The 19,183-nt window shown below is 31.7% G+C and overlaps 1 long non-coding RNA gene across 1 annotated transcript; it reads left to right on the top strand.

Moving 5' to 3' along the window:
* The first annotated feature begins 6,245 nt into the window (after window positions 1-6,245).
* LOC131173207 (uncharacterized) lies at window positions 6,246-6,964 on the top strand. Its single transcript, XR_009143439.1, has 2 exons — window positions 6,246-6,305; window positions 6,882-6,964. It is a non-coding gene; the product is annotated as an uncharacterized LOC131173207 (long non-coding RNA).
* Window positions 6,965-19,183: the final 12,219 nt, after the last annotated feature.

Here is a 19,183-nt window from a genome sequence, read left to right as displayed (position 1 = left end):
TGTAAACTTAATATGCTATGCATGTTTGATGGATTGGATGAGGGAGCTGAGCTCCCATTTATTATTATGTTGATGAGTATGTGTAGGGTCAGCTTATCTCCCAAAAAGACTATATATTGCGTTTACAGGTCGGGTGAGTCGAAAACTCCCCGTTGGTAAGTCCATTGTATGGCCGGACTCTGTGCGTTTGTTTTCTTGATATTGGTCCCAAATGGGCCTTAGAGATGGGTAAATGACTAGTTAAGGCTTACTACGGGCCTCGGGGCTTTAGGGTGGCCTGAGTCCTAGTCTTGGTCGGCCCATAGGTTGGGTCGTGACAAATGTGGTATCGAGCTTAGGCTCCATTCATAGGGAAAAATTATCTAAGTGTTGGAAAGAGTCTACTAGGAGTCACATGCAGTATAGGATTCTGCTCGTCTTTTCTGTAATTCTTTGTTTCTAGATTCTACGTTATACCTCGGAAATATAAGATTAGCTCAGTTAGTGTCTTGATTTTCGTGGAGTACACAGATATGTGAAATAGAGTTAGTAGTCATGTGAGGTCTATCATGAGGATACGTACTCCAAGAAATGTTATATTTTTGTCAGTATGGGTTTAAATGGTGTGCCCATTTCGTAAGGCACGAGTACATAAAAGTGAGTTTTAAAAATGCAGTTGCCTAGATAAGGATGAGGATACCACTCTGCGGTCATCGAGATGACCTGTCGAGAATAAGTTTGTGATAATAGAAGATTCGGAGAGATAAGAAATTAGGAGACCTAGTGCATCAGACGTATCGTAGTAACTATACAATGTTCTCGATGTCTGCTCTGTAAGCTGCAGATTACAGTACCGACATGAGATTATTGTGTAGAGCTGCGTACTTCCCTGTAGTGCTTATGATGAGGATGTTGCAGGCAGTCTCTGTTTTGGTACAGTAATGCTAGAACATATTTCTATATCTGCAAAGGAGTTGGGAACTCCTGGTTAGGGATCTAGAGCTAGAATATCGAAGGTCACAGTTGGGTGGTAACTAGAGTCAGTGACCCAGTTACCCTAGCATGAGCTAGAGTTACAGTAAGAGTTGCAAAGTAAAGGTGACACCTATAGAGTGAGACCATCTAGTCTTCGGTATGGAATTTTGGATGGTTTTTGCAGTATGACAAACATTTTGCTTAGAGCTTAGTGAGAATAGTATACCTTGTGTGTATCAGTATGGAATAAAGTACAACCCTACTACCTAGAGAAGGTCGAAACTATGAATATATGATTTACAGAGCTATGATATGATAAGAGAGACATTAGATTGACATGGTTTTGGGCAAGGTGGTAAATGTAGTACCTTTGTTGCAGCAAGTTAGGGTTTAGTCCTATCTTTTCAGAAGGGACCGAAAGTTATTACTAATAATGGTGACCCACAAAATAGTGCCCCAGATGGGACTGTAGAGTGTGGTAGAGAGTAGTTGGCTCGGGTATCCTGGAGAGGATACAAGTTCCATTATAGGAATCATATATAATCAGATCACGATGGATGTAAATCCTTTGAATTGGATGACGGATTTGGGTGCCCGAAATCTTAAGTTTTGGAATTGAGTAAACATGGAAAATAATAATAATAATAATAAAAATAATAATAAATAAAATTACTGCAGAATCAGTTCTCGAGGTAGTAAGGGTATTATGTAAGCTAAAGGATAAGAATAGAAATCATACGATAAAGGTATGACTGCAATTTCCTGAGTTCCTTTCTGACTTCATATTGTTCAAACAGTAGTATAATCTAATTATAATAGTGTCAAGAGTAATAAATTAGCGAAGATAAATCACAGAAGGCCAGTAGATAGAGAAAGTGTAGAATGAAAATTGGGATAATTGATTACAATGCAATATAATCTAAGTGCCAGTGGGAGTACTAGCTAGAGTGGTCAAAGGACCAAATCTGAGTAGCACAGACATATGATAACGCGATAGAGACTCTGAAAGATATAGTTAGCAAGTACAGCTGTTATGTTAGGAAGAAGAATGGAACCAGGGATAGAATAGTCAAGTTCTATTTTGGGTAAGACAAAGGAAATAAATGAAAGGACAACCTAAAGAGCGCATAATAAAAGGAACAAAGTTAAGATATAGGATAGGCTAAGTGTTATTCTTGGCAAGGAGAATGACAAGGATGGAAAATCCAAAATGGGACCACATTAGTGAGAAAAGTGATGGAGGTATGGAATACAATAATAATGAGTAAATGTTAGAAGGTGTGCGATGGTATTGCGGACTACCTAAATAGGTAGAGAAAGAGAAGTTAGTAAGCAGTAAGTTGAATAAAAGTCAGTCTAAGGGATCAAATAGGTATGATGAGAGGAAAAAAATGATAGATAATGACACATAGGTTTTAGGTTAGACTTTTGAGATAGTGAGAAGGTAGTTAGAGGTTCGTTATAAATGTCAGGCAAATATTTTTAGTGTGATCAACAGAATCACTTTGTAGTGAAGCAATAACGACAGGACAATAGTAGGGGTAGAACGATGAATATGAGCCCCATAAACTATAATAGATATGAATCATAGGTCGAGTATAAGTAAAATTAATAAATTATAAAATATTATGTCAGGAAGGACAATGGTACGATAAAGGGTTCATACAAATGATATCTTATAGGTAAAGGACAATTATGCTAGGAGATGATGAAATTTGAAGAGAAAAACTAAGAAACATAGGTTAAACATTATTATATGGACAATCGGGCGTAGTTGAATATAGAGGATATTTTTCTTTCTTTTCAAGTTTAGCTCGTGTTTTTGATTCAGGCGTTATATAAGGAGCAGAGGCAAGGAGACCTAGTTATTTGAGATTTTGATAGGCACCAATTTATATACAATTTCCTGATATGAGAATGACAGTAAGTGCATACCTAGTGTTAAGTATGAAAGGACGATCAGAGTAATGACAGGAGTTAAATTGAGTTAGCTACTAAGGCTTGCGACTGTTTTAAACTATGAGCTAGATGAAGTACTATTTATGAATGAGTTTCAATAGATGAAATTGTTGCTGATGGGTAATTTGAGGTTGAAGTTTAGAAAGCTATGGGCAGTATATATGATTATATTAAGGAGAATAAACACGTGAAGTATCTTATTTAGAATTAAGGCATGACACACATTTCCCACAGCCGTGTTAGTTCAGATGGAACTTATAGTTTCTGGAGCTCCTATCCATCCAGGATGAGCAATTTCCTACTAAGGCTGGTAGGGAATGATAATGTTCTGATAGTTAAGTTGGGAAAGGGGTTACAAAAACGAATTTTCTATGGTTAATTATAAGTGTTACAAAAGGTGAAGAATGTGCTGGTAGGAGAAAATCGTAAGGTTAGAATCCCCGAAGTAATGGAACTAGTAATCAAGATAAGACTAAGAAATAAAAAGAAAGTTAAAGTTGATGATGGGATAGACATCTTTGAAGGAAAAGGTGTAAGGATGAGATAGGACTAAAATTAAGGAATAAGTACAGCAGGTTGAAAAGATACCAACAATACCAAAAATAGGAAAAGGGAAGTGGATAAGATGCAAAGGACAGGAAGAGAGCTCGATAGAGTCAGTTATAATGATGAGGATAAGGAGTGTCTAACCACTGCCCCTGTGTTAACACTACCTATGAGCGGTGAAGGATACACCGTGTACTGTGACGCCTTCAGAGTTGGCCTAGGGTGTGTTTTGATGCGGAATGGAAAAGTAGTGGCTTATGCTTCAAGGCAGCTGAAGAGGCATGAGCAGAACTATTCCACCCATGATTTGGAAATGGCGGCTGTAATCTTTGCACTAAAGATCTAGAGACACTATCTTAATTGTGTAGTTTGAGAGATATACAACTACCACAAGAGCTTGAAGTACATCTTCCAACAGAGTGATTTGAAATTGAGACAGAGGATATGGATGGAGCTTACGAAGACTATGATTGCACCATCGGTACCACCCTGGAAAGGCCAATGTTGTGGCAGATGCCTTGAGCAGAAAATCTTCTGGCAGTTTAGCGTACATTTCAGTAGAGAAGAGACCATTGATTCAGGAGGTACATGAGTTGATGGATCAAGGTTTAATCCTAGATCTTTCAGATGAGGGGGTATTGTTGGCTCACTTTTCAGTGAGGCCAGACTTGAGGGACAGAGTTAGAGTTTCCCAGCACAGAGATCAACAATTGATGAAGATTATAGAGAGAGTACAGCAAGGTGAAGGTGGTGAGTTTGGATTTGCCAATGATGGCGCCCTAGTGCAAGGTTCTAGGATATGTGTGCCCGATGTGGATAACCTCAGGAATGAAATCATGCGAGAGGCACACTACACAGCATGCTGATGTCCACCTGAGTTCCACCAAGATGTACCATGATGTGAAAGATAGCTACTGGTGGAATGGTATGAAGAGAGACATAGCAGACTTTGTGTCCAAGTGCTTGACTTGTCAGAAGGTGAAGTTTGAACACCAGAGACCGTCAGGGAAGCTGCAAGAGCTCCCTATCCCAGAATGGAAGTGGGAAATGATCACTATGGATTTTGTGACTGGGTTGCCTCGTACCACGCGAGGATATGACTCGATATGGGTAATTGTAGACCGTCTGACCAAATCAGCTCACTTCTTGCCTGTAAAGACTACCTACTCTGTGGCATAGTATGCCCGGCTCTACATTCGAGAAATAGTCAGATTGCATGGAGTTCCGGCTTCCATAATATCTGACAAAGGGCCCCAGTTCACTTCTCGGTTTTGGAGAAAGTTGCAGGAGGCACTTGGCACACAGTTGAACTTGATGGCTTTCCACCCTCGCATGCAGACGACAGTCCGAAAGGACAATCCAAACACTGGAAGACATGCTTCGCATGAGTGTCTTGGATTTTGGAGGTCACTGGGATGAGCAGCTAGCTTTGGTGGAGTTTGCCTACAACAACAGTTATCACTCCAGCATAGGGATGGCACCCTATGAGGCATTATATGGAAGAAAGTGTAGGTCTCCTCTGTGTTGGACAGAAATGGGGGAAGCGAAGGTGCATGATGTAGACCTAGTGCAGTACACTTCAGAGGTAGTTCCTTTAATCGAGAGCAGTAGCTTGACTTTCGATGGCGGAAGAGTTATGCAGACCCCAGACGAAAGGATGTGGAGTTTGCAGTGGGCGACTATGTATTTCTGAAGGTTTCTCCAATGAAGGGAGTCATGAGATTTGGAAAGAAGGGCAAGTTGGCACCTCGGTATATTGGACCTTTTGAGGTTACGGATAGAGTTGGAGCGATTTGCCTACGGTTGGAGCTACCACTCAACCTTTCTCACGTTCATCCGTGTTTCACATCTCTATGCTCGGAAATACATTCCCGATCCTTCTCATGTACTACGATCGGATGTAATAGAACTAAAGGAGAACTTGACATTTGAGGAGCAACACAGTAGCCATAGTGGACTACCAAGTGAGGCAGCTAAGATCAAAGCAGATCCCTATGGTTAAGGTTTTGTGGAGGAGCCGATCGGTGGAAGAGTGCACTGGAGTCGAGCGGGACATGCGTAGCAAGTACCATATCTGCTCAATGTGTAATCATGTACTTTATTACGCCTTGTGTAAAATTCGAGGACGAATTTTCTGTAAGGGGAAGAATGTAACACCCTTGATTTTTATATATTATTATTGGGCTTCGTGTAGGTATCCTCAATTCGCGGAAATTCGGCGGTTGTGGGATCTGTGAATTTCCGGCGAACAGGACCAACTACGGAAAAAGTCTCGAATTGGATCGAGGTTTTGGCTACCCCACCATTGTCGGGCATCCCGGCGCGTTCAGAAGTCGAGAATCGGCAAAGGTAAACCGAACCTTGCTTTTTCGTAAATTACTAGTCCTAAAATAGGATTAAAAATCCAAAAAAAATTCGTGTAAGCTTAGAAAATTACGAATCTTTTGCAATAGCTTAGTAATATTTCTAAGGACCGCATGGCGAGTTTTATAATTTTTAGAGCTTATTTGAGCGGTTTTGCAAAATGATCAATTATAAGGACTAAATTGAAATTTTACATATTGTGATGAATGATTGATTTGATGGGCGGGAGGGCTGTGTGATGTGATTGAGTTGTGGATATATGGATTGTGGATATAGAAGTGTGTTTTGAGCCATTTTACAGGTTGGGTAGGTCCTAGGTATAGGGGAGAGTCTGCCGGATTTTCGGCACGACTTAGGACATATTGGGTCTTTTCTTGATTTGTATTGGGTCATTTGTATTAAATAATTGTAATATAATTGTCAGGTGAGCCGGGACAGCCTTCTTCCTCCGCCCAGCCGCCACAGTGATTGCCGTCAAGTCTGTGAGTAAAATATTAATTTTAATTATAATTTCGATATTATTATATGTTCAACATGCCCATGCATCACTTATATGCATATATTTATGTAGTTAAACTCTAGGCACGATTTATGATGCATTGATAAATGTTAAAGTGCCATGATGTTGTTGTGGTAATTTGGAGCAGTGTGCGTGCGTTGGCGTGCGTGTGATGTGGTGTGGACTATGGATAGGACGGGTAGTCACGGCTTGAGTTCTTCGCTGGGACCCGATCCTTCGAGGGGTAGTCACGGCTTGAGTTCTTCGCTGGGACCCTCGATTTGGTTTATTAAGCGAAAGTCCGGCTTGAGTTCTTCGCTGGCACCAGGTTGGATTTAAGAGAGCTGTATAGGGGATCAGCTCCCATATGTTATGATTGATGCTACAGGGTGCGTGAGTGCTCCAAATTACCTTTTTGATGTTATGATGTGAAAATGTTGTTGATGTTGCATTTCACTCTACAGGGTGCATTAGTTTTAGATAGTTATAGGGATTATGGTTAAAATTGATATTTTACTCTCTGAGTCGAACGCTCACTCCTGTTCAAAATTTTTTACAGGCCACAGGAGGATATTTTTTTGAGGTTAACCTGCTTTCTCCCTCGCAGGTCAATTATTACTGTTTGTATAAACTTGTTAAATCTTAGAATTTCCGCATGTGTTAGAAATGTTTATTTGATTTGGGTCTGTAAACTAAATTATTATTTTGGGACCTGTAAACTTAATATGCTATGCATGTTTGATGGATTGAATGAGGGAGCTGAGCTCCCATTTATTATTATGTTGATGAGTATGTGGAGGGTGAGCTGAGCTCCCCAATTGACTATATATTGCGTTTACAGGTCGGGTGAGTCGAAAACTCCCCGTTGGTAAGTCCATTTTATGGCCGGACTCTGTCCGTTTGTTTTCTTGATATTGGGCCCAAATGAGCCTTAGAGTTGGGTAAATGAATAGTTAAGGCTTACTACGGGCCTCGGGGGCTTTAGGCTGGCCCAGGTCCTAGTGCCGGTCCGGCCCATAGGTTGGGTCGTGACATAAAGTCTAGGAAGGTCCAAATGACCTGAATTTTATACTGAAAGAAAGCTGAGACATAGCCCTACAACTTTCATGAAGAAAACAAACCCAAATTGTAACCATAACCTGTTTGAAAAACCACCTGCAGTCAACCCACAAAAACTGCTAATAACTAGGAATTTGCCCAGAATTCTGGGTAACACCAAACTGGCCAGCTACGTTCAAATGGCCATAACTAGGGCTACAAAGTCCAAGTGGAGTGATTCAAAAAGGGAAATAAAGTTAAGACAATAAGGAACAATTTCTATGAAAAAAACTTTGCCAAATTTCAACAGCAACTTGACCAATGGAACAGTCCAAAACAGGACACCAAATCTGAAATTTTAGAAGTTTCACCTAAGAAACTTAAAGTTTGAGAAAACAACCAAAACCAACAAATTAGGTAACCAAAATGTGGTATGTGGGTGAAATTGAAATTCTCATACCTACTAAGCATTAGAAAGTCAACAATTTGACTTGAATAGTGTCATAAATAGATTTGAAATTGTTTTTGGATTCATGATAAATTATGATACTGAAACACTGTGAAATTATGTGTTTCAATCGAAAAGAATACAGGGAAAAAACCTGAAGCATCCAGTCAAGGCCAATAGGCGACTCATATAAGGTTTGTGCACAACATAGAAATTTCTGTAAATTTTTTTCTGCAAATTGTTTTGAATGAATTGTGATATTAAATTGTGACTTAATTGTATTGAAATGTTTACTATGCTTTTGACTTAAATTGTTGAAAGTTTACTTGTATGTGTTTGAAATGACAATAAATGTTTAGTAAATTGCTAAGGCAGTTTTGAAACCACAATGTTATGACTATATATTTAAATGCCTCACTAGCATAACTAGTGGGAGGAATTAGTTTTGAATTTTGATTCCTTTTCTGGCTGAAGTGTTGAGGTGTGTGCCAGTAGAAGAAGAAATTTGAATGGGTACTCATAGATTGAGTTAGCTAGCCTTGTATTTTCTCATAAGCCTCTGACTATTGAGATGAATATTGTTTCGAATGGCATGATATAACTATGTATTTTTATGAAATTCGTTTTGAAACTTCCTAAATGAAATTGTTTGGACTAAAAGTTTATAAATCATGTTTTGAATCTGTCTTTCATTTTCAGTACTGTATTTGAATAAACGTGTTTTTAATTATGCATAAATATTATTTAGTATGTTGAGCACCACTGAGTCATAGTACTCAGCAATGACTGTTATTGTTGTCGCAGATATAGAGACTAGAGGAGCAGCAGAGTGAACTACTGAGGATCTTGGAGCTACATCCCTAAAATTTTATCGGGTATATTTTATACCCTAATTGTACTATTTATTTTAGTGTATGTAAATGTATGTACATATATAAACTGGTTACGAGCAGTTGTATAAAGTTTGTAATAATATTAGTTTGGATTTTCTTATGTATATTTTGGATGATGAATGTAATTTGATTTTACTTTAATGAAAAATGAATGAAGTTATTTAGTGATATATTTTGAAGACAATTGATATGAGAATTATTTTAAATTTTGGAGTTGGGAAAAATTGATGTTGATTTTGTTGTAGTAGTGTTTAGTTTGATGAAATGAGAGATTGGAAGTGTTTTTACAGGTTTTTGAAGAACTGTTTTCTTAAAATATAAACGGCACTCTGCCGAAATTTTTCCAAAATTTGTGTAAATATAAAATGGACAAAAATTTGAACTAGTTTTTAAACTTCTATTAAATGTAAGAAAATGCTCACCACTTCTAAAAAGTAAGAAAATGGTTTCAAAATTCCTTGTAGGGTACTTAATGAGTTATTGGTAGGTGAAGTTCGGTAGTTCATTAGGTATTCTACAGGATCATGTTACGCCTTACAGAGGGGTAAGGTGTGACAAAATCAGTCTAGTTTGGATCTAATTTGGGCTTTTATTCGTGAGAGGAGAGATTTTGTTCTTTTGTTCACTGCTTACATCATGAGTTTGAATTTGTAAGAGAATCCTGTTATTATCTTAGCAAGTCTTCTTTGTTAGCAAATATGGAAGGCAAGCAATGATGTTGTTTTTAACTCCACCAACCAAGATCCTATGAAATCTATATGAAAGGCTCAAAACAATGTTGATGTTTTACATTGGATGGCTTCTTTGTAGCAACATTTTGTGCTCCACAATCATAATCCCTCTAACTAGGATCCTGGGTCTTGGAAGCCTCATCGGAGGGGTTCTTTCAAAGTAAACATTGATACTTTTTTTTTATCAAAATTCTTCTTCAGCTGGCTATGGGATTATAGCTCGAAGGTTGTTCAACATCTTTTGTTAGCTTTTCTCCTATTGCCATCGTAGGGATAACTTTGAAAGTTGCTTGCAATCTTGTTTATAATCGAGGTCTTCACTCCTGTATCATTAAAACTAATTCTTTTCAAGTTGTGCAGATGATTGCATCTCCTTTAAATTCCATTGTTTGGTAACTAGAGGCTATCCTTCATGATGTTAAATTTTTTTCTCAGGCAATGTACATATGTATAAATTTGTACGTTCCTAGAATGGCAAATGCAAGTGCCAATTGGATTGCAAATCATGCTAGACTAGGAAGCATTGTGTATGGGTGGACCATTAATCCCCCACCTCAGCTACTCTCACTCTTATAGCTAGGAGTACTGCTCTAGGCCTCCTTCTTCATGAATGATAGTTTCTTTTCTGATAAAAAAATTGAATAACCTTTTCTCAAAATTTCTTTATTGAAACGTGAAAAGTTTTACTTCTACTTAGTTTATCATGAATTTAAGACATAACATATATAATAAAACTAATAAATAAAATAAGTGAGACTCATATATTTGTGTTTTGAATCCATAATGGATAAGATATATTTAACTTTTCCCCAACCTTTATATTAGTTAAAATTATTTTATATAATATAGTTTATATTTAAAAAATAAATAAAAAAACATTATGAAAATATAAATATTAGACAAAATGGTTTCGGAAAAATTATTAAACAAAAATAAATAAATAAAGGGCGCAGGGCCATGTGTAGCACAAAGTTGTAATTCCCCTTAACAAAATTATAGCCTTTCATTTTTAGACTAAAATAATGAAAAATTTTACTAATAACTAACTTAACATTATTTTATATAGTATAGTATATTTAAAATAAATAAAAAAATACGAAATATATAAATATATAATTCAAAACGAGAAAAACATGGGATTAGCCCATTCTATAATGTCAATGTATGATTTTCCTTAACAATATTGCATTACCATAGCTATGGCTATGTTATGTTGGCTGTAGAATTTTATATGTATTACGATTTTACTTTTACTTTTGTAATTCTTTGTTAATATAAGTAGGGATTAAACCTCACAATAAGAGAAACTTCACTTCCTCTTTAGATTGTAGAGTATTATTTTGTTTTATAATTTTATCTATTAATAAATAAAAATTATTTTTTTTATAAAAAGCTTTAAATTTGATAATTATTTAAAGATATATCATCATTGAGGATTGTATTTATATTCATTATGTTAAAATTTATTCAATTTTATGCTATTAGTTTAATAAATTAATTAGGAAAATATGAATTAAAATAATTACCCTTAAATTAAAAATCTAAAAGCTAGTCCGAACATAAAATATCCAAGAAAAAAACTGGTATTCAAAATCAATATAAATAATAGTAAAAATTAATTAATTAATTACTATTATTATATATATATATAACTAAGAAAATATATTTTTAATTTTCTTTCAATTTTTTATAATTTCAAATTTTTTACTCAATGTCTATTGAATTCTTTTGCATTTTTCTATAATATTCAAATAAAAAAAATTAAATTATATGTCCATAAAAATTAATAATGATATCAAATAATGAAAATATATTTGCATCTTTTGTAACTATATATGATTGAGTAAAATATTATGTTTAATATATTAATTAAAGGATTTTAAATTATGTATTTGAGGTAAAATTATATGTTTTTATTATATTAGGCTAAAAGCTGCAAAAGTGATAAATAAAATTTTTGTGTATTTATTAACAAAAAAAACTCTTTTAAAAAAATTATAATTATTAAAACTCTATTTATTTTACGAAAAATATTTTTTATATTTTTTAGAATTTAAAATATTTAGGAAAATAAAAATATTTTTCTAATTAAAAAAAATTAAATCACTTTTAAAGAAAATAATTTTCTCTTTTTATAAGAGAAAATTATTTTTTATTTTTCTAAATTTTAATAATTTTATTAAAATATGAATATATATATATATATATATATATATATATATATATATATATTCATTAGTTTAACATTATATAAATAATATAATTATTTTTTTAAAAATGCTCTTTAATAGACACATGAGATTTGAATGCTACGTTATCTCAATATGAACCCTGCATAGAATCTAAAACAATGAAAATTCTTCACATATAAGATAGTTAAGACTTACATTGTATCTTAGGTTATCTTAGGTTCACGACGAATAAGTTTAAATAAATTTTTCACTAAAATAAATATATGAAAAATTAAGTGAGGAGAAAGTTTTCTCTCTCTCCTCTCCTTTGGAAAAAGATTTAAATACCCAACAAGAAAATTTAAATAATTATTTAAATAGTTTTAAACAAGCATTAAAACCCCTCCGCGCGGACACTTTCTTATTTTATTTTATTATATTAATGTAATTAATAAATAAAATATTTATATTAAAAATATATTAAACTCTGTTTTATAATAATATAAAATATTATATTTATATCTTGTAAACAAAATTATTATCTATTAATAGTTAATAATATTTAATATAAATTTAAATAAAATTAAAATTTAATCATTAAATATCTTATGAATTGATTATTTATGTATATTATAATTTAAGACCAATTAATATTAATAATATACTATTTATTATTTACTTACTATAACAAATTGAACAAAGTATAATTTGATAATAGAAAATATTTAACCATAGAGTCTACTAATAAAAGAAGATAATAATAACACTTGTTAAAAAAGTAAATTGATTAATCCATTTAAAAAAACATAACATTATTTTTATGGTAATTGATCTAGTATTTAAAAATAAAGTATATTCACATTGTTTTTCAAGATTTTTAATTATTAAAAATTAAGTTAAATGTATTACGGTTAAATTAGATTTTAAGAGTAAAGTAAATTTAAGTATTTATTACTTATAAGTTAAATTTACATAATTTAATAGATTAATAACTCTAAATAGATGTTGTTCTAAAAAAAAAACTCTAAGTAGATGCTATAAAAAAAAGTCTATAGACATATATTTTTTAATATTTTTTCTATAATAATAATAATAATAATATAATAATAATAATAATAATAATCAAAATCTCGCTATTTGCAAGTAGTGTTTATAAAGAAAAAATAAATAAAAAAGTGCAATAAATATTATTAAAACAAATCAATAATTTATTATCATCATATTTTACTATGTTGATTTGAAAGTCCTATATTTACTCAACGCAATGTTGAATTATAAAATAAAATTTATTTTATCATAAAATAAATCATCTTAACATTAATTAAATAAAGATAACAATGATTAAAGTAAATTTAATAATTAAATAATTGAAAAAACAATTAAAAAAAATAACATAAAAATAATAATAAAATAATTTAAATTAGTATATGAACACTTATGTGGTTTAAAATTTAAATAATTATAGTAGTGCAGAAAAGATGAGATTTTATGAGAGAGAAAAAAGTGAGAATGATAAAATTGATTTTTCACTGTTCCTTAAGAACAGTGAAAATATTGTGTATTTTAGTACAATATAATAATTTTCGGAAAAATTTTAATACCCTAAAAAATAATTAAAAATATGAAATAAAATAAAAATGCATTGATCAGTCTTAATTCAAAATTAAAAATTTTAAATTTATAAACTAAATTTAAATTTAAATCATACAAATAAATTCAGAAAATTTCATTTAAAATCTCATAAATTTAATTTCATAAAAATATTGAAATTATGGGATATTATTGGTAGAAAGGAGTGGAGTATGGTGTCATGTTTGAGAAATTATATAATTAATGCAAGCGTGACTTCATATGATCACCTATATATGGAATGGTAAGTCAATTTTATATATATATATATATATATATATATTAAAAGTGAATTATATAAAATATAGTTTTTTTTATGTGTTAAAGATATTTTTTTAATTATAATTACTTTTTATATTTAGGTATTATTATATATTAGTCATTTTACTCGTGCGTTGTATAAATTATTTATTATTTTAATAATATAAATTTATATATATTTTTATATTTTATATTTTTATAATTATATTATAAAATTTTATTAATGATAAAATTTTTAATTGATTATAATTTTATTTTAAGCATGTATGAATTAATTAATTAATTAATATATTATTTTTAAATTGTGAACAAAAATTGTTGATAATTTTTATACTTTATAGACATTAAATGGTTTCAAACTCTAAATTTTTTATAGGAAAATCTATTTTTTGAAGCACAATATATATTTATGCACACAAATAGATGAAATTTGATAAACTATTTATCAAACATAAACACCAAGATTTTGAAAAAAAAAATTAAAAATATAATTATATAAAAAACAATTAAATTACCATGATCGGCGTGTGGAAAGGGAAATTTTAATAAGCATTATATTCAATATTCAATAGAAGTGAGAAATGAATTTATTTTTTAATTATTAATTAATTTTATTAAATTTTAAAATTTTATAATAAATTATTTATATTTTTTAATTAGCTCATATAATAAAAATAAAATCAATATTTAATATCTTTTTTTTAGTCTGAATTTTAACAATTAAAAGGATATATCTACTCAATTAAATTTTAAATAATTATTATCTCTATATAATTTTTCACATATTAATTAATCAATATTTTTTGTCACCTGACATATTAACTAATTAATATTTTTTATCTAGTGACATTTTTTGTGAATTAGTTTATACAAATTAAATATAATGACAATTGGTTAAATGTCATTTTTTGAAGTTAATTACTTAAATAGCTAACTTTTATTTATAAGCTTATGTGTATTATATATATATATATATATATATATATATATATATATATATATATATTAGTTTAACATTCTATATATTAATTTTAAGAAAAAAACATTCTATATATTAACTCTATATATTAATCCAACGTGAAATAGCAGTGATATTATATAATTAGTCGTCGAGTGAGTTGCGATTTCCAAAGCGATCCAAACTTTCCTTTGTGAGGAGCCGTTTGAGCCCTTCCTCCGTCATTTCCCATCGGAAAAATGCTTATTATATGTTGCTGGAAAGCTCGTTGTATATTGTTAACATGTTATAAAGAGGTGTCAAGAAGATTTTTTTTTTTTTTAAATTAATATTCCACCTCGAGAAGCATTATACATTTCTAAAAACTTAATCCAAAATCGTTTAGAATGAAGAAAAAAAATCTATATAGTCGATCATAAATTCTGGAGATAAAAGCTTAGCTGAATCTGAATATTCCACTTCGACATAGGTTACAAAATTGAATTGAAAAGTGAAGGTGAATAAATGGACTGAGGCAAGAGTCTATATGAGTTTTTATAGCATATTACTTTTTCAAAAACCTTGAGACTTCTTTATAAACCCTTAAAAGTTATTATAAACTTTAAATGTGGAACTCTTAACAAACATCAAGCTGAAGCCCAAAGTAAGAAAACAACATAAACAACGCCGCTTAGCTCTACTGCCCCTCAGAGAGAAAACACCGCCTAATTGAAGATGATACCCTAACGCATACATCTAAAAAAAAACTAGAACATATTTTATTTTTCTTATTTTTGATCAATTCTAATAATGTTATATTGCACAAAAACAACCCTAAATAAGCTTTCATACAAATGAAACAAATATATATAGAAAAGAGTTAAGAGTTTGGTTACCAATAGAAAGGCTTAATCAATCTCTCAATCGTCATTAGCAACCTTTTGTGTGTAGATATACACTCCATTGATCGAGTAATTATATATTATTTACGTGATTTAATGTAAGCGTATGATATTGAATAAGAAGTCAATTATAAGTTGGGACATAAAATAATTACAATTATTTAAAAAAAAAAATTGATAGTTACATGTTTTGAGACTCATCCATCATACTATTGACTTATTATATATTTTACATAAGCTGCAAGAATATTAAAGAAGAAGATTGTATTAGACGAAATTCAACCCTCGGCACAAGAATCTCACTTAAATCTTTGGCACCTGGGTAGATTTAATTTCTATTGTTGAATTTTTTTTTTTTTTTTTTTTGGTAATATTAAAGGAGAAAATCGTATTAGACGAAATTCAAACACTGACGTTTATTCTACTGTTGATTTTTTTCTATTTAAGGAACATGCCAATTTTTTTTTTTTAAAAAAAAATTAATTAATTAGGATACCACTTGCAGTACATAGGATAGGAGCACAATCTTCTTCTGATAGTAACGTTTTTAATTTAAATTTTTTTAAAAACATAATTAAAATTAGTGGGTAAATTTACTTGTATATGATCATAGACAATTTCCTTACGGCAATTCAAAATCATGAAAAGTTGGTGACATAGCTAAAAATATCTTAATTTGTCTCTTAAGTTGCTAACAAGTTTGCAAGTTGAAGCCCATCGACATAAAAGGTGACGAAAAGAAATCGTGGAATGTTATGATTATTTATTTATTTATTTGGATCATATTTTGCATGGCAATTGAAAATGAAATAAAAGTATCTAAAAGATACATTTTCTGACAAAGATAACTCTCCTACACCAAGGCGGCTCACTATGTTATTCAGATATGAAGCTATGCGGATAAGGGATAGCTGCTGCTGCTGATAGTGTTAAAAATTCCTGGTCTCCTGTGTTACAAAATTTTTTATGTAGAAAAGGCAAGAGGTAATCAAGTAACCTGAGACGTGTTTGGGACACTGTTCTTAAAGTATTATTTTGCCCACAGAAAAAATGAAGAATGTGAAAATCCCTCATAATTTAGTTGGCTATTCTGGAATAGAATCCCAGGAACAAGACCAAGCCCAATCTCAATCTCATGGGTTAAGCCCAACTTCTCGTACTAATTTTTTTCAATCCTACGGACAATAATTTCTCATATGGTATTAACAAATTTTTTTCTTATACAATGTGGACAATAGTTTATTATATAGTATTATAAAATTTTATTCTTATGAGATGTGGGAAAAGTGCTTTTCGAAATACTCGTATGCATACAACATTCGCACGGTCACAAATCAAGTGGCTCGGTTAAGTGTTGTATTCTTGTGCTAAAACTTTATGTCAATGGAGTAAGCAGTATTTTAGCTTTATTAGTCATCGTATTAAGGATATAACGTAGGAGTTGGATCATCTGCAATGTGGGGGTAGTCAAGTTGTCATGTGCGGATTCTTTAATCCAGGAGTTAGCTGAGATTCTGAAATGTGAGAAGCTATTCTACCACCAATGGTCTCGGGCAGTGTAGTTGAAAGATATAGACGGTAATACAGAGTTCTTTTTTATGACAGTTTCAGGTAGAAAATGCCGTAATACCATCTCCCGGTTGAAGGCTGCGAGTGGTGCTTGGCAAGAATAGGCTACTAAACTCACTAATGTGGTTGTAAGTTACTACATGCATGCATATATCTCTTTTTCAACTCTGCCCCGTTGCATGTGGACACAACCAACCCCACCCACCACACCCCCAATTGAGGTCGTTGATTCCTATTTAGACAATGATATGAAACAATTCTTGAAGTCTCCATTTTTGGCTAAGGAAGTTCTAGCTACCTTAAAAAAGCAAATGCATCCTCTCAAAGCCCTAGGACCTACAAGGTATGCCTGCTTTGTTCTTTACTTCGTACTAGCATGTAATTGGTGATGAAGTTGTAAAGCTTGTCCTTGGTTTCTTAAACTTTGTATTATGTTTCTGTCTATCAATCATACTTACCTTACCCTTATCCCAAAGTTAAAAATCTAGAGACTATGAAAGACTCGACGTACACTTTTACTCTTGTTTGGGGCTCTTTTCATTTTTCTCTCTTCTTCCCCCTACTTCTTGCGTCTAGAGCGTTACTAATGCCAGCTTTGCAGCTTCCCTTGCCCTTCCTGAGTAGCCGGAGCTTTTCTCCCTACTTGATAGTAGGTTGAATCTCCTACCATCGGGTGAGTTATACATATTCCTTGTGGTCTTGTTTTGTGGTAGACAAGGCTTCAGTGCAAGAGTTTTTGTTTCCAGATCTACCGTGTTCTTTCTTTGGTTGTGTTATTTCCATTGTGTGAGGTGTTGGATGTCTGACTTGGCGCTTTTGTAGTGCTCTTTGGGTTTTTGTTGCATGCAGGTATGGTTCTCTATTTGCTTTACACCTATTGGCTCTACAAGGGAAATGGTTTTATGGATGTTGGTAATTGAAGGGTCTCTAGCCGACTCAGCCTTAAGCCCGACTTCAATGGCTTTTTCTATTGTTGGAGCTTTACCTCATCACCCTTTGCGTGCTGATTGTCCTACTCGCTTATTTTCTCTAAGTTACATGATTGGAGGTCTGCGATGCTTACTTGTGTTTCTGTCTTTTGGTTGCTCAGACTGCGTCGTTGCAGGGATGTCAACTGAACAGGTTCTCTATTAGGACTTATTCAGGCTCTTTGTCGTGTTCGTCCTCTAGCCATTAGGGTTTCTTCATCCGAATTGCTCGATTTTGTTAGGATTTTTTCATAGACTAGGTTCTTGTTAGTTGGTTTAATAGTTTTATTTTTGTATGTTTTATTTGAACTTCCCTGATTGTGTACCAAATCCTGTGTAACCGCTTCTTATTCAATGAAATACTATCTTTCAAAAAAATGAAAGACTCAATGCCTATTAGCCTAAGTAATATCATATATAAACTTATGTCTAAAGTCATTACAAATCGCTTAAAATGTGTTCTTTCATTTCTTATTCAGAATCCAGAGTGCTTTTGTTCATAATTGTCTTATTTTACACAATATTATCATAATACTTTGACTGCAAATTTTGACTGCATTTGAGGTTTCACTTTATGAAACATCATTATAAAGGTAAATGTGAGAGTGTACATGAGTAAAGCTTATAAACTCTATATTTTATTTTTTAAAATTTTAGTTGAATAAATTTAAATCCATTTTTAGATTGTACTCATACAATTTAATATTTTGAATATATATGGTGATCAATTATGTTGTCAATCTTCATGTAATACTGTTCAAAATAATCTTCCTGTAATTAAACTTTTTCTTTTTAAAAAAAAAAAGAACTATGGCCTATGCTAAATGTGAATGGAATGGCCTAACTAGGCCTCAACTACCATACAATTCCAGCCCAATTTACGCCCAATCATCTGGCCTAACTTTAGATCAAGTGACAAGCTTAGAATGAACTAATCATAAAATTTGATGATTAACTTTTTTTTTTTTTTCTTTTAAGCGACTCTGTTGGGATTTGAAAATAGCTCTAATACTATTAAATTAAAACACATTAATAAATTTTAACTCGTTTATTATTAAAATAATTTTAAATTTAAATATCAATGAAATTAAATTAATTAAAATAATAATGAAATATTAATTATAATTTAGTTCAATATAGTCAAATTCTAAATATTTTCACTCTCTAATTCATAAACCAGACTAAATATTATATTCTAAGTTAAATTAAAAAAAAATTAAAAAGAGAATTTAATAAGAAAAATAATTAAGCTATATATTTATGTTAAAAAAATATATGTATATATGAAAATTTTATAATACCCTACATACAAAG

This window comes from Hevea brasiliensis, chromosome 14, assembly GCF_030052815.1.
Source record: "Hevea brasiliensis isolate MT/VB/25A 57/8 chromosome 14, ASM3005281v1, whole genome shotgun sequence".
Lineage (NCBI taxonomy): Eukaryota > Viridiplantae > Streptophyta > Magnoliopsida > Malpighiales > Euphorbiaceae > Hevea > Hevea brasiliensis.
Note: the sequence above shows the minus strand (reverse complement) of the source record. Positions and strands in the feature narration are given on the sequence as shown.